This window comes from Parus major, chromosome 3, assembly GCF_001522545.3.
Source record: "Parus major isolate Abel chromosome 3, Parus_major1.1, whole genome shotgun sequence".
Lineage (NCBI taxonomy): Eukaryota > Metazoa > Chordata > Aves > Passeriformes > Paridae > Parus > Parus major.
The window spans coordinates 108,805,124-108,821,199 of NC_031770.1; positions in this window are offsets into that span (position 1 = coordinate 108,805,124).

Consider the following 16,076-nt stretch of genomic DNA (forward strand, 5'->3'; position numbering starts at 1 on the left):
TACTGATAAGTCAGTATTAAATCACCAGACTGGTCCAGAAACTCCATGGTCATTAAGGTTTTCATGGTGCATTAGGAAAAAAGACCAAAATACATGTGCTCCTATTAGAAGCTCTGCTACCACTACCCAAGTTAGAATAAGTGTTTAATAGAGTAAGGATTGTTCTCTCTAAAAATATGTAATAAATTATAAATATAATAAAATATAAATGTAATAAAATAAAATATATAAATGTAATAAAAATATACTAATGGCAATAGTTCTAGTCCTCAGAACAATTATCCCACATTAAATATTATGTCGTGGTCACAGACATGGGAAATTCCTGGGAGAAGGGTCCATCACCTCATTTCTGTCCCCTTCCTAGGAGTCAGGCTTTGGGGCACCTCAGGGACTGGGGACATTTTCATTCTCAAATGTTCAGTAATAACCTTCAGAAATGGGGATGATCCCCTCTGAGAATTCTCCTGATTGGGGCAGTCCTGTGGAATGATGGAAAGGCTGTTTAGGATCCTTTCCTGGTGTAGAATCCTGTCTGTTTTCTTTCTGCACAGTAATCATTAGATTACTTATTAAGAGGGGAAAAAAAGAGACATCAGAGGAGGGATGCTGAAAAAAAATTAGAATTTAAGTATTCTTTTTGGTCTAACACTGATAGCAATCTCCCAGAAGAACAGACACTGTGGTTACTGCTGGGGTTAGGCTCTTGCCTGAAGAGAAGAAGAAAGTAGATGGCAGGAAGGAGTTTCTGCTGGTGATGTGTATGAAATTCAGGTGCCTACATCCCTAGAGGAAAAAAAATATTTTGGCTAGACCACCTTCCCAATATTCTGCAGTAGTTTTTCTCACTGCCTAACAGTGGTGGTGCCACAAAGTGTGTCAGTCTTGGTGAAATCAACAAGTCAATATCTTTATGGCTTTTAGGATCCATAAATTAACTGCTTTCCACCTGTCTCATTTGAGCATCTTGCTTCAGTAAATGTTCTTAGAGCACATCTCTCAGGCTGGATTCTGCTCAAAATGTTATCCCACCTCCTCCTGCTTCCTCCCTACCTGGGGTTCTCCTGCTTTTGGTGGGATAAACAGGGAGGTGTTGGACAAATTCCCTCCAGGAACAGCAGGGACTAAACCCAGAATTTCCATAAATGAAGTAAACATTCTTTAAGGTGTTATTCCTCTGATCCCTCCTGGGAGATCATCTCTCTTTCTCTGGACTATAAACACACTCTCAGGTGACTTTTCTCACATAGACATCAGATTTCCACATTTATCCCAGACATACTAAATTGTGACATGGAAATACTCCAGTGGCCATCTTTAACATTATAAATTTCCTTTCCCCCACATTTTCTACCCTCAAGCATTTTCTTTTCCCCACTTCAGGAGGTGAGAATGGTTCCTTATAGTACAGTTTTACTTTTCCCCATTTCCAAACTCATGAGTTTTCCCAGAGACTGAAGTGTGACTCCTCTCCAGCCACAGTTATGCAAACTGGGAGTCACAAACTGTGCACAATTTGAGTGAGCTCCTGAAATCCCATGGATCTGAGGTGTCTTTTATACAGGCGTGTCTTTTGCATCTTCCCTCTGTCTGCAAGCAGTGAGACCAATTCTATAGCTCCAACAGGATTTATTCCATAGGACCACTCAGGCTGCAGTGTCCATCTGCAGAGGAGGTCCAGGCAGCAGCTGAGGCCAGCTGGGATTGTTTTACTCCAGGCTATTGGATGCTGGAATTCAGAGACAAACACATTATACCACAGAAGAGAGAAAGAATGAACATAAACCCATTCTGAGCTGTCCCCTCTCACATGCCAAAGGTAGATAAAATTATGGCTGACGTGGAGAAAGTGAACAGAAAAGATTTATTCATTGTTCCTTCTAGAATGGCAGGAAACAAAATCCCCTGGTAATGAGCTTTAAACAAGAAAAACCAATTGCATTTGCCATAAACTGGAAATCCTCATCACAGTGTGCTGTGAAGTCCAAATGCTGAGCGGATTGGAAAAGTGATCAGATGAATTAATGAAAAAGAGTGCATTGGATGGATCATTATAACTTGCCTCTCAACATCCCAGGCAAGAGACATCCCAGAATCTTGACAGACAATTCAGGGAGAATGGTTAATTTCTCTGTGTGTTCCTGTGAAACCTACCAGAGGCTGAACAGCAAATAAAGTAGACTTTTGCTCTGATGCAGACTCCTGTGCTTTTATACTCTGGGAAGTAATCCAGGATATCAGCCACAAGATAAGCTGTACCTCTAGACTGCATTTTACACCAATATCTTTACTCAAACATCATAGTAACACACTCTTTTTCTTACCCATGCCAAAGTTTTCCTTGCAGGATGATATCCACTCCTTCTCACAGGGATAGTTTTCACACCAAGCCTGATGCATACACAATTCTTCCAAGTGGATTTTCTTATGGATCTTCCACAGGCCATGAATCTGACAGAGTGGTGCTGCCTGGTTTGCTCAGCTGCTGACACTGCTAAAAAATGTTGTCTGCTGGACAATGCAGCTTGTGATGGTAAATGTCCTGCAGCTCTCCTGATATTGAATCAAGTCCTTTTAGAAATTCCAGCTGAAAGCACCTTGGTGACTGATTTGTCAAATCACCTCATTCTGGAAATGCCACTTTATGAACTGGTGCTTAGGGGATTGACTGGGAGGGCAGGAATGCTGATATCCTGTGCTCTCGTGGAAAGATGAGCTGTACTCCACATTACAGCTGTGAATTCTAAGAATTCTAGATAGAAACATGTGCTTTCCAGAAGAAGACTTGTAAGAAATTGTGTGCTCTGATGGACTAACACATATATGCTTTATAGAATCATAGAAGCAGAAAAGAGTTTGAGTTGGAAGAGACCCTAAAACTCATCCAATCCCACCCTCTGCCATGGGCAGGGCCACCTTCCACTACCCCAGGCTGCTCCAAGCCTTGTCCAGCCTGACCTTGGGCACTTCCAGGGATCCAGGGGCAGCCACAGCTCCTCTGGACACCCTGTGCCCTTGTAAATGGTCTCTCTCCATCTTTCTTATGGGGTCCCTTCAGGTACTGGAAAGACAAAATTAAGTCACCTCAAAGTCTTCTTTTTTCCAGGCTGAACAATCCCAATTCTCTCAGCCTTTTCTCGTTGTCAGAGCTGCTCCACCCCTCTGATCAATTTGGAGGTCTCCTCTGGACTATCTCAAACAGACTGATGTCCTCCCTGTATGATGTACAGTAAGCCTGGCTCAAGGTGAATGAGGAAGGAAACTAATCCTTTCCATTGCAATGAGCAGTAAATTCAACTCAAACTGCCTGTGAAACAATTTCTTAAAGTATTCTGGGTGTGTTGAGATGAAATCAAAATCTAAGCTAAAAATGAAAACACTCGCCTTTCTTTTTTGTCTATTTAGTGCCTCTTTCTGAGAGATATTTGCCACTTTTGCAAACTTATTTTAATCGAATCATGAGAAATGTATGAGATTCCCCAGTGCAGGCACCGAAAAGGGTTCATCAGTGTGCTCAGCATGGCTGGAGATGGGATGCATCATGTGGGATGGTTTCCTGTTCCACAGCCTGTTGGTTTTCCACAGTAAACCAAAATAGAAATTGGTTAGTGGTGCTTAATATTTCTGTGCTGGGCAGGCTGTGGACAAAGTCCAATACCTGAAAACAGAACACCCCCTTTCCTGAGCTGCTGTCCTCATTTACCCCAAATCTCTAACATGAGTGAACTCGTGGGAACACGCCCCAGGGAGTTTGCTGTGGTGTAATTAAGTCTGAGGTGCTGTATTTAGCCAGATTTGGCAACTTTAATGGAGGAAAGTCGTAGAATCTTGGAAAAGCCCAGAAAATGGGTTTTGAGTCTCCTCACATCTCCTCTTAGGAAGAACACTACTAAATACATCCATGATTTGGTAATGTGAGAGTCCTGGGGCTCGGTCATGAACCAGAGCTGCACTTTGACAGAGCTGGCACAAATTAGAATAGAGGCAGATTTAGGGGCAGATATTTTGCTTTCAGGGACAGAATCTGTCTAAGTCTGTGGATCTCTCACTGGAGTTCCTTGATTTTTCCAGTAGTTTGGGGCACAATACCTTGTGTTCTTATTTATGTACTTACGTATATGGGATTGCCTGAATTCCAGTGATTTTGGGGAGAATTGAAGGTCTTTGTGATTTCAGACCTTGGTTGCCTTAGCTCCCCAAATACAAAATCAGACATGAAGATGTTTCCCACCTTCTTGGGCTGTCTGGAGAAAAATCCTGAGCAGACTGGGGTGCTTATATGTTTAATACAGACATACAAGTCTCTCAGACAGGCAGCTAGTATAAAGCATAGAATACACACCCTTGATTTCTACAGCCTTGCAGGCATTTTCACCGGTACAAAATGAGTATCAAATAGAAATAAAACTTGGATTCACATAATTTGTGACCCTTTTTGCAAACAGAAATGACTGCACAGGCTGCAAGGCACTGGCAGTTCAAAACAGAGACACATGTCAATATCCAGGAGACTCATCTTTTCAAACGTTGGTTATAAAAAAATGTGAAAAATCAGCACAAAATGAAGAAGATTTGATTTCTCTATTAGGTTTTTCTTAAGGGGGACGTGAACAAAAGCTTAATTTTGTTTTGCTAATTACTTTTGATGACGGTCAGTCTTCTGCATCCCTTTTTACAATGAATCTTTATGGTAGCTACTCTTCCATTAATTATCCCAACAGGAATAAATTTTCTCAACATAATAATGCCACTAATACTCTAGTGCGGGAGGGATTGATATTTTCTTTCCTGTATTTATGAGTGACAAAAGGGAAAAAAAAACCTGGGAAAAGTAAATATTCCATTCTTGTGTCTTGTTTAACTAGTGCCCCCTCTTGTGGTGCTTTGGCAGCAGTACCAAACCCCAAAATCAGGTTTTCTGAGGTAAAAAAAATATTCAGGATGTAATATAGGTTTGTTCCAGAGGTGGATTAAATCCAAAGTACAGTAAAACAAATTAAATGATATTAAATGTTTACTCAAGAAGAGATCAATCAGCTGTCGGTATTAGGAAAAAGAAGAATGTTTAAGGGGACGTGGCAGGAAGGACACAGCAGACAGGAGCACAGGATGTGCCTGGCTGCTAAAATCATTCCCCTTCCCTTCTGAACTGGACTTCTTGCTGATGAACTGCTCGCTGACATTTTAGTTACAACCCTTCTGAAATCATTGCTCATTCAAGCATCCCATCCCTCCATTCTCTCTTCATTTTCCCTCTTCTCTCTCCTGACCATCCTTCTTTTCATAGCTTCTCTTTCATCTGTAGCATTAGTTCTTCAGTTTCTCTGATCTGCAACTTTTTTCCTTGTTATTATCTCCACAAGCCAGACAGACACTTCAGATCCAAAACAATGTCCAACAACGCCTTTTTTCTTTTTATTCCTCTCCTAGTTTACCACCCCCAGCTTGGCTTTTCAAAATCACTTTTTAAAGACTCTGCTGCTCTGCTGATGCAGCATTCACTTTCCTTTCAGATGAATTCTATCTGTGCTGGCAGAAGCATGAGGAAAAAATAACCCCAAAATGACCATTTTGAGCAGCGACTCGCAGGATTCTTCCTGGAGAAGTTTTAGGCCAGGAGATGTATCTTGTTCTACAGGGATCTCTGTCAACTTCTCTTTTTATGCATTTAATGCTCTTCCCCAGTGATAGCCTAAGGGTGCTTTCACTAAACAATTAATGTAAGGCATCTCCTGGGAACCTAATGGGTATTTAGCAATAAGTTCACTTCCAGTGAATTGTATAATGTGATATTTTGACAATGGATATAGCGAGGTTCTTGAAAGGTGAAGTTTTCTCCAAAGAAGCACTAAAATATCTAACAGAACTTCTGATAGCATTTTGTGGGGTGGAATGGGATAGAGAGTGGGTCAGAAGGAGTAGGGAATTTAGCAGAGTGTTAGTGCTGTTGTACAGTATGTTCTTTAATTTTAGTGTCATCCTGTAATAATGTTCACTTTCACTAATACAATGTACAAGTCGTAATCTATTAGCGAAAATAAAATTTGCTGTGACATTTGATATGAAAGCCGCTAGCAATGAAGGATGTAGTACTGCAAGTGATATTTGTATTATGTTAATAAAAAATGATATTAACATATGAAACTAATACCAGGCAAGGAAAAGTGTTTAATATTAAGGCTTGAAACGTAGAAAGTAACATGAAATCTCCAGTCTGGTCTGATGTTGCTGTGTTCAGAATCACGCTGAGGAGACTGTAGGCAGCAAGTATTATAAAAGGCAATTTTTAATTGTGATTAAAAATAACTCCAAGAGTTATTACAACAGTAATTTGATATATTAATCCAGTCATTTTAACACAGAAGGTGGTATTTTTAAATAGAAAAAAATTTCAGGGCATGCATACAACATTGGATATTTCCCTACAAGAATTATTCTCACTGTGTAATCTAAATAAAACTAAAACTTCAAAGATGGGGTGTAGGATTTTGTGGCATTTATCTGTGGTGTGACAGCTTGCAAACTGCAAAATATGTCCAGCACTGTAGGATTGTGTATGCAACATTTTTACAGAGCCAGTCCTCTATAGGGTACAGTGTGATACGATTTCACAAAAAAATAAGTTGCAGATAGGTATGTACATAAAATCAGCTCATTTTTTTCTTCTATTTATGCACTTGAAGCAGAACAGATTGGAGGGGTTGTTTTATTATTATGCTTTCTTCTAAGAGGACCGTGTTATAGTAAAACTGAATAAATCTGAATCTAAGATGTATCTCTATCAAACCCTTACATACATAAAGACAGACAAATGGAATGAAAAGGAAATAGATTTGAAGAGAAAAGTGGACCTTTTTTTTTTTTTTTTTACAGTGTTATTCCCTGAAGCAAAATTAAAGTTTTACTTTCATTTTTCTCATGCACAAAATAACAAGCATCCTACAATCAGTGAAACTACAAGAAACTAAACAAAAACAAGGAAAAAGTTCTCATCTCAGTTAACCCATTTAAGCCAGTTGTAAAGATTATATCTTTTCTTTTGCTAAGAAATTTAAAAATAAGAATTACCCATCTGGGTGGACTCTATTTACTGATTCAGTGTAGATTTTCTGTTATGATGTAATATTAATTTCATTTTCCTTCTAAAACAGTTCTTCAAGGTATTCAGAGTGAAGTCTATGTGATATCTATCATCAGAGGCATACAGCAAGTGATTCCAAAAGTGCTTTATTTCACAGGGTTCTGTCTTCCCTTCTGAGGCTTTATGTTAAAATAAACTAGTTATCATATTTTGAATTTTTTTTTTCTAATATGGGAAACAATATGTTAAGATTTAACAAGGACATATCTAAGCAATGAAAGCACGCGAGCTCTGTTATTTTTATAGGAGCTATTTCCAATAAAAGCAAAGATAATTCTAATATTTAACATTAATTCCATTAAAAGTGCAATAAAACATAGCTTTTATGTACATATTTTTTTTGTTTTACTCATTTTTCAAAATCAGAATATAAACCATAGGCAGCCTTCATCCCTGCCTCATAGGTTTCTACAGATAATCTCAATTAGGATTAAACATATTAATATATGGTCAAATACACACTCAGGAGAGCAACAAAAAATGCAGGAACGTAAAATAACTGCAAAGGCTTTTTCCTGAGCTGGGCACGTGGTTATTAAAGTAGCACCCTTATGGCAATAATTTCTATTCAATAAATGTAGCCTAAGGATTTCCAAGTAATGAATTTTTCCAGCTGAAACTGTAAATGAAGACTCATTCCTTTCTAAGAAAAATGTCAGATTCTGGGCCAGTGGAAATTGGTGTAGCTCTGTTAACACCACAGAACTCTGCTGATTTACACAGTGCAACAAATATGGACCATTTGTCTTGTAAAACACCTCAATTTGCAGGACAGAATCCAGCAGAGCTGTCCCTTGCGATACAAACGTTTCTCAGGCTGTATTTGCAGGCTGATTTATCAGCTCAGTATTACAATGCACTGCTTTAACGTTCAGAGACACGAGTGCAGCATTAGTCTATGTGCTAAACACAAGCATAAATAACAGTTGATGCCCAGAGCCTTAAACCTGTGCACATATATTCAGCTTCAGCCTCTCGACCTTAATGATCCACTCAGAATTGCACATGAACACAGCATTTGTAGCCTTATGCTCTAACAGATTTCTGTCTGCTTATTTTTGTAGAGGCAGAACATAATCACAGTTAATCAGGGTAAATATGGAGTGTCTTAGCTGAAGGCTGTAGGATTGCTCAGGATTCAGATATCTGAATGTTTCAGGGGGTCCACATTTCAGGGAGACTGCTCACCAATACAGGGTTTGCTCTTGAGAGAGTATTTGACTGCAGAGAAGGAAAAAGATACTCTTCTGCTGAAAATTATTGTCTTGAACTTGTATTAAAATCCTCACTCTTTACTTTTTCTTCCTCCTTCCTTCTTTATTTTCTAGCAAGTGCTAGAGTCAAAATAGAGCCAAGGTGGACTTAGAATCTTAAAATTTTTGGTGTTGGAAAAGATCTCCATGGTCATCAAGTCCAACCATTAACCCACCACTGCCAAGCCCCCCAGTAAATCATGTGCCCAGGTGCCACATCTACACATTTTTTGGAACACTTTCAAGGCGATCACTCCACTGTTTGCCTGGGAAGCCTATTCCAGTGCCTGGCCACATTTACAGTGAAAAAAGTGTTCCTAATATCCTGTCCAAACCTTCCCTGGTGCAACTTGAGGCCATTTCCTCTTGTCCTATCACTTGTTACAGATCCCAGCCTGGCTACAACCTTATTTAGGGAGTTGTAGAAACTGACAGAGTTTTCCCATTGAGCCTTCTTTTCTCCAGATTAAACTGGATTTAACTCCTAGGCTGCTCTTCATCAGACTTGTGATTCAGACACTTCCCCAACTCTGTTGCCCTTCTCTGTCCTTCTGTGGAGCTACTCAATACATTTCAGACCCTCTGAAACCCACACCTATCATCCTTTTGGTTCCCTCAATCAGCATCCAGTGTTGCCTAAATCTCTCCTTCATGGCTGTTCCCTGGAGAATCCCTGCCTTCATTTTCACTTGAGTCTCACTGGGTCTTCATTCTGAGTAGCTCAGCAATTAGGCAGAAAAACGTCCAAAATTTCTCACTTATTTACAAATCTTGAAACTGGAGACTCATTTTACTGAGAGATCTCCAAAGTAAACATTGTTTATCTCTGGAGAACATTCTAAGAAATCAGTAAAGATGGATGATTGAGATAGAAGAGAGGCATGGGGCAGAAAACACTCCCCTGTGGCTCTCATAAGAAAAGTCCTTAGTAGGAACAGCTCCAGTGGGGCTGGAAAGGCTGAGAGCAAAAAGGGGAACAGCTCTGAGTCTGAATACTCCAAGGGAAGGACCTGAATTCCATTTGATACCATTTCTGCCTTGTCAGTTGCCCTTTTCTTATTATACTCATCAAAGGATCACAACCGAGGATTAAAGCTTGAAGTTTGTTGGGGGCATTTTTTCTGAGGGAAAGTTGTTTCCTTGGGGATAGTATGGCTAATGATTGTGAAAACTTTACATGTCACAGAATCACCAAATGGCAGAATGGGTAATGCTGGAAGGAATCAGAGTGGGTTTTTCATCTTATCCCACCTCCCTGCTCAACAGGGTCACCCCAGAGCACAGGATTGTGTGCAGACAGTTCTGGAATATCTCCAGCGAGAGAGACCCCAAACCCTCTCTGGACAATCTGTTCACTGCACAGGCAAGAAGTTCTTCCTCATGTTCAAAAAGTTACATGCTATGGAAAGTTACCATGCTGTGTGAGTTATTGTCTTGCTTATGATAATAATATTATCTTATATTACTTTATAAAATGGGATTTAAGATATTGTTAACCATGTTGCAGGAAGTTGACTGTTGTATGTGAAATATTAAATTTAACTGCCAAGCTAATCAAAACAAATCTAGATGTTATTCCAGCTAAACCTCTTGTCCTCTCTGTCCATTTCTATTAGAGATTGAGTACTTAAAAACAGACCACATTATTGGAATTAAAATTTTTAAAATGCAATGCTACAGTTTAAAGAGAGCAGGAAGAATCTTATAAATAAGCTGTTGGTATTTTTTTTCTTTTCCCATTACATTGGAAAAATAAAAAAAACTTTGCAGATGAAATTGCTGCTTATTAATAATTTGATCTATTTGTGAATTGTTTTTAAAAGACAGATTAACTACTTTCTCTATTAAACACACCATATTAGTGTTACTGACAGCAAGTTGCCCTTTTTGAGGCAACAGCATCACTTTAATAAACATACTTGGAAGCTATTTTCTCATCATATGAAAAAGATGGGAATTTTTACAGCTACCTACTTCCTCTTAGAACAGGTACAGCTGATATATGTCTTCTTATTAAAATGTGGCATGAAAATTTGATCTAGTGGGATAACTCACAATAAATATGTGATTCTTGACTGTAAAACCAGTTAATACTAATTTAAATTTGCATATTAATAAAATATAAATGTTTATTAATTTACTGAAAAGAAATATGTGCTTGAACAGTGCTTCAAAATTAATGAAAAATTACCAAATAATAGGTGCCAGAAAGAATAAAAAATGGGCAACACAGTGTTTCTCCAGTGAAGACCTGAAAATGTACTCTTATGCAGGGTGTCTTTCCAAAAAACATCCTTCTTAAGCTTGTAGCAATAAAAGTCTTGATATTTTAATAAAGAACAAAAATCTGAATGCATTCCTCACTAAGATGATGTACAATCAAATCTGCTTCATTTTCCTTTTGAAGTAATTGAAGATTTTTCCAGTTTCCAGAGGGAAACATCCCAACTTAGGTCAACCAAGGCACCAGATCATTTTGTTGGAACATGGGAAGAAAAATTCCAACACCTGGGCTGAATCACTCAGCACAGAGACACATTGGGTGTCCCTGTCCCACCTTAGCCCTGGACTCTGGGGCTCCAGCATTCCTATAGCTGGACAGCAATCCTCTCCTGGACCTGAAAAAACCCTTCCCAAAGTAAGATGTGTTTTCCTAGAGTGAATTTTTATTATTAAAAAATCATTCTATTATGTATAACTTAGTTATAAACTAATTCTGCTGTCTGTTGTGCCTGAAGCTAAGCTTGTATATAAAGATTTTCCAAAGTGGGAATAAATAAGATGGCAGTCAGGACCCTCCTGTGATGCACTGTGAGTAACTTCATTGGCTTTAATGGTTCATGTAAATTTTCACATGACCAAAGGCTTAATGAGTTATGATGTACACTCCCCAAGTAAAAGTCCATCCTGTGAAAGGTCCAGTTATCCCAGCTTTTGGGCTAGCAGCAAAAACTCTGAGGGTGGACACCAAAGGCTGATGGTAGCCTACAGCCCTTGGTTCTGTTGTGCCAGGAAAGAAATAAATTCTGGGAAAGGCTTTCCTTAATCATTCCCTGAAGGAGCAAGTGTCTCTCTCTCTCTCTTTTTCCTGACTGGAGGCCAGCTCAGTTTTCCACCTCTTCAGGCCAAAATTAGCCTTTGTGAGCTCTCCCCTGAGGATCTGTTTATGTGCACACACACAGACATAAGCAGAAATGCTTTTTCTCCATAAAGCCCTGAGAATTTCAAGTTTCTTTGCTTTCCTCTGCTTTAACACCACAGTTGTCCTCTCAAAAACTTTCATAGAATCACAGAATGGTTTGGGTTGGAAGGGATTTTAAAGCTCATCTCGTTCCAATCCCCACCATGGGCAGGGACACCTTCCACTATCCCAGGTTGCTCCAAGCCTCATCCAACCTGGTCTTAAAACACTTCCAGGGATGGGACATCCAACATTTCTAGTGACAGTGTGTCTCAGTTTTGGGAGACAGGTGTCTGCTAGGGAGGGCAGGAGCCTCCCCTGGAATGAAAATGTAGACCCCTTCCCTCGGAATTATGATAATCCTGAAATCAAGGGGCTTTCAGGCAGAGATCTGGGGATAGGAATAACAGTTCTTTATTAGTATTTATAACAAGGCAAACAAACAACAATAACTACAGCATTAGCAAGAAAACAGAACCAGGGCCCCGTGACAGCTTTCTCGGCTGAGACGGGAAGGGATGGAGGAGAGGTTTTGCTTCACAAACCCCTCGAGCAGTCCCGGTGCTCCTGCGGGGCTCTGAGGAACAGTCGGCTGGAAACAGCAGGGATGAGCTGAGATCCTGGGCCGGTGGCTGAGGTGGATCAGCAGAGGAATGAGCTGAGATCCCGGGCTGGTGACTGAGGTGGATCAGCAGGAATGAGCAGAGATCCTGGGCCGGTGACTGAGGTAGATCAGCAGAGGAATGAGCTGAGATCCTGGGCCGGTGGCTGAGGTGGATCAGCAGAGGAATGAGCTGAGATCCCGGGCTGGTGACTGAGGTGGATCAGCAGAGGAATGAGCTGAGATCCTGGGCTGGTGGATGAGGTGGATCAGCAGAGGAATGAGCTGAGATCCTGGGCCGGTGGCTGAGGTGGATCAGCAGAGGAATGAGCTGAGATCCTGGGCCGGTNATCAGCAGAGGAATGAGCTGAGATCCTGGGCCGGTGGATGAGGTGGATCAGCAGCTCCGCGGTGGTGGCTGGCACTGCCACACGTCCCGGCAGGACAGGGGGTGTGAGGCCACCAACAAAGAGGGAAGAAGGAGAAGAAGCAGCAGCTCTGTCTGGGTGATGGTGAATTCCCTTCTCCCCACCGCTCCTCGCCCAAAGTGTCCCTCTCCGAAGCTGAAGAAGCCGCCAAACTGTCCCCACCCTCCTTTTTCCTTCCCCCCTTCCCCCTGGGGCCAGACGAACTCTTTGTTCTTCAAGTATCCACCAAGTACCCGCAGTCAGGTTTTCCCCGCAATTAATGGGTAAAAATCCAGCACTAAAGGAGGTCACCTAACCCCAACACAGGGTGAAGGCAGCTGCTGCCAGGTTACACTGGCCAGAACTGAATCAGGACCTTTTTGGATGGGTCACTTGGGCTGTCTCGGAAAATGCACATAGAATTCCAAAAAACAAAAAGAGAAAGGGGAAAAAAAGAGACCTGGGAGAATTTAGGGACAAATGGGACCCACCAAACTGAATAAATGTGAAGTTCAGTGTGACACTCTGGGGGTCTGAATGCTCCACTGAAAATGTTTAGCATACACAAGAGTGAGCCAGTGTATAACTAGAGTAAAAGACATAAACTTCAGTTTGGGAACTGCTGTGGTTCACATTTCCAGTAAAATGCCATTTTTATTTGGGTACCTGTGTGGGGCTATGATTCTGCATGGTTAGTCTTTGCCTGTCCATCCCTCAGACATCAGGAAACAAAAAATATCTGCTCAGAAATGACACTAGAAAAGGTTTCCAATTAAACTCTCCTAGGCTTCAAGAAGAATGATCTCTTTTTTCTCCTCTTCCTTGTTTCCAAAATCAGTGTCTAAATCACAACATGCATTCCTTGAGTGAATTAAGTTTGACCTTCCAAGTCTCTCTGAGAAGAAGGGTTTTGGAGCTGTTCAGATTCATCCTGAACTACCCTCTATGAAAAAAATCAGCCACTTGCAATGATCAAACAGCAGTTTCTCCTCGGTTTCTGCTCTTTGGCCATTTGCATGCTAAATTCTCAGGAGCTGCCTTTTTCTCTGTTACACTCATACTTAATTTCTTATAGATTTTTTTAATCATTCAGTGGAAAATATTAACTCTTATCTTCAGTTTATCTGAAGTTTTTCTTTTCCATTGCCAGTATGATAGTGTATCTTATGGAAAACCTTTACCTTATTTTATTGCTGTATTACCTAATAATTAGCAAGAAACACCCATTCAGGTTGAAAGCAATCTTTTGCAAGAGGTCCTGATCAAACGTGGGAGATGTTTCTACATCTTGATTAATTTATTAAGCTGTGAAAATATGCTTTAAATTCTACAAATTAGATTTATATCCTTCTGTCTGAGAAAAGACACAAAATAAGATCATTTTTCTGAAGGCTTAAAATAAGTTTACTACCAATGTCTTTGACAAAAATAAATAGGTTATTATATCATAAAATCACAGATTTTATGGTTACGTTGAATGGTTTATGTTGAAAGGGACCTTAAAAATCATCTAATTCTAATGGCTCTGCTGTGGGTAGGGATATCTTGCACTAGAACAGGTTGCTCAAAGCCCCATCCCACCTGACCTTGAACACATCCCAAAATATCCTTGGAACAACATGCAAACAAAATATTCCAAAAGCTGTTCAGCCTTGTATAGTGAGGAACTTCTCTAAATCTGCTCCAGAAGGAATATATAGAGATAGGCAGATAGCTGGATAACATAGCTGGAGGTAAAGGCAGATTATTATTTTTCCAGCTGTCAACCCCACATGCTCAATGCTGGGACCCGAAAGTCAAGCCTTGCTCTTTCCATCTCCTGCCTCATCAGTGGGGATGTGGTTTCTGGGACTGCACTTGCTGACTGAAGGCAGTGAACTCCACTGGGAACTGGGTCAGGGCTGGTTAACAGTGGAGTTCAGGACACAGGGGCAGCCCACAGCCCCAGGAGAGCACTGGATCTGCAGAACTGGAGTCAAAGACATCCAACAGTAATGAGGTTTCTGGTCAGAAAGACAAGAGGAATTAAAAAGTTGTCATTATAATTTAATCATTTCCTAACCAAGATTGTGATTCGTGAAAAGGAGACTTCAGTTCTCCCACCTGGGTTTTCCTCCCTCCTAGAGGTCCTAAGAAAGCATCCAGATACAGGTAATATCTAACAGGTGGAAAAACACTTTTTGAAACCAGTAAAGTGTCTTTTCCTCTTCCTCTCATAATAGTAAATTAAATTTCCTGTTCACCCTCAATACCAGCTTCACTTCACTCTTTTGAGAGCTCTGCAAAGCAGAGCAGGTGAGCAGTGTGCCATCAGCTCTCTCCGAGGGTGACAGTGGAAGTGGCTTCTCTGGAACCCATGGCCCATCCTCCCCTAAACCTGCAGGGATGAGGCTTCTGTCATGGTCCCTCATAGGGATCATTCTTGTTTGCATCCATGATGACATAAATTTGGAGGGGACTAAAGGCATGAGTTGGCTTACAGCTATTTAAATTACTTTATTGTTTCCTATACAGACAAGGAATAAACTGTATCAGTGGTGTTACACAAGTGGCTTCATGCTCAACGTTTTATAAAAATTGTGTTGCTAGAAATGTTAAAAAAAAATAAGAAAGTTATGATAGTTTTGTATCCCTTGTGGTAATCCCAGGCATGTAAATGACTTTCCATATGCATAAGAAGCATGTTTTCCTTAGTCTGAAGGTAGCCCATTCTAAATAAAGAAAGAATAAATGGAAAAATATAATCTAAATTTATATGTACATGCTTGGGGATAAGAGCTACCTGTATAAACCTGTTTAGAGTTACTCAGCATTTTGTACAATAGTTATAAATATCATTATGTTACATTTTTGGTTGAAGGATGTAGTCAGTAGATTTAGGGAGAGACCTCAACAACTTTCTAAATAATCTAGGAGTCTGTAAAGGTTGGAGCTCTTCTTCTCCACTTCCCACAGCTCCAGTGCCCAATGAATCCTCCTCCAATGCACGTGTGTGCTCTGAGTACAAAATTCCATAGCGCCAGTGAAACTGCAACATGCAGGGCTGATCAAAGCCTAGCGAAATTAACTTCAGATTAAACACTCCCAGGGCTGAATGAGTCACCAAAGGGCCTGTTTCAGTCAGAACACTGAATTCCAAGGAACTCCATAGTCACAGTGATTTCTGGAGGCCATGGGTTTCTCAAAGCCTGTAAAATCAATGTGCATGTCTAGCTTAGTCTTAAAATCCACCTTTTAGATATCCAGAGATAAGTAAAGTTACTGGTGACTGAAGATTTGTGACTTTTGAAAGCTTTGTGAGAGTTGATTATACTATATAAAGGCATAAGGCACATACATACATACATACATACATAAACTCAAATGGGCAAGACCACACTTTTTGATTCTTTCACCTCTGCCTTGTCCTTATCTCTATTTATCTGTTTAAAACTGTTCTATTTCATTGAATAATTTTTTCTGTGGAAGAATATTTTTGTCTGTTTGTCTGTTG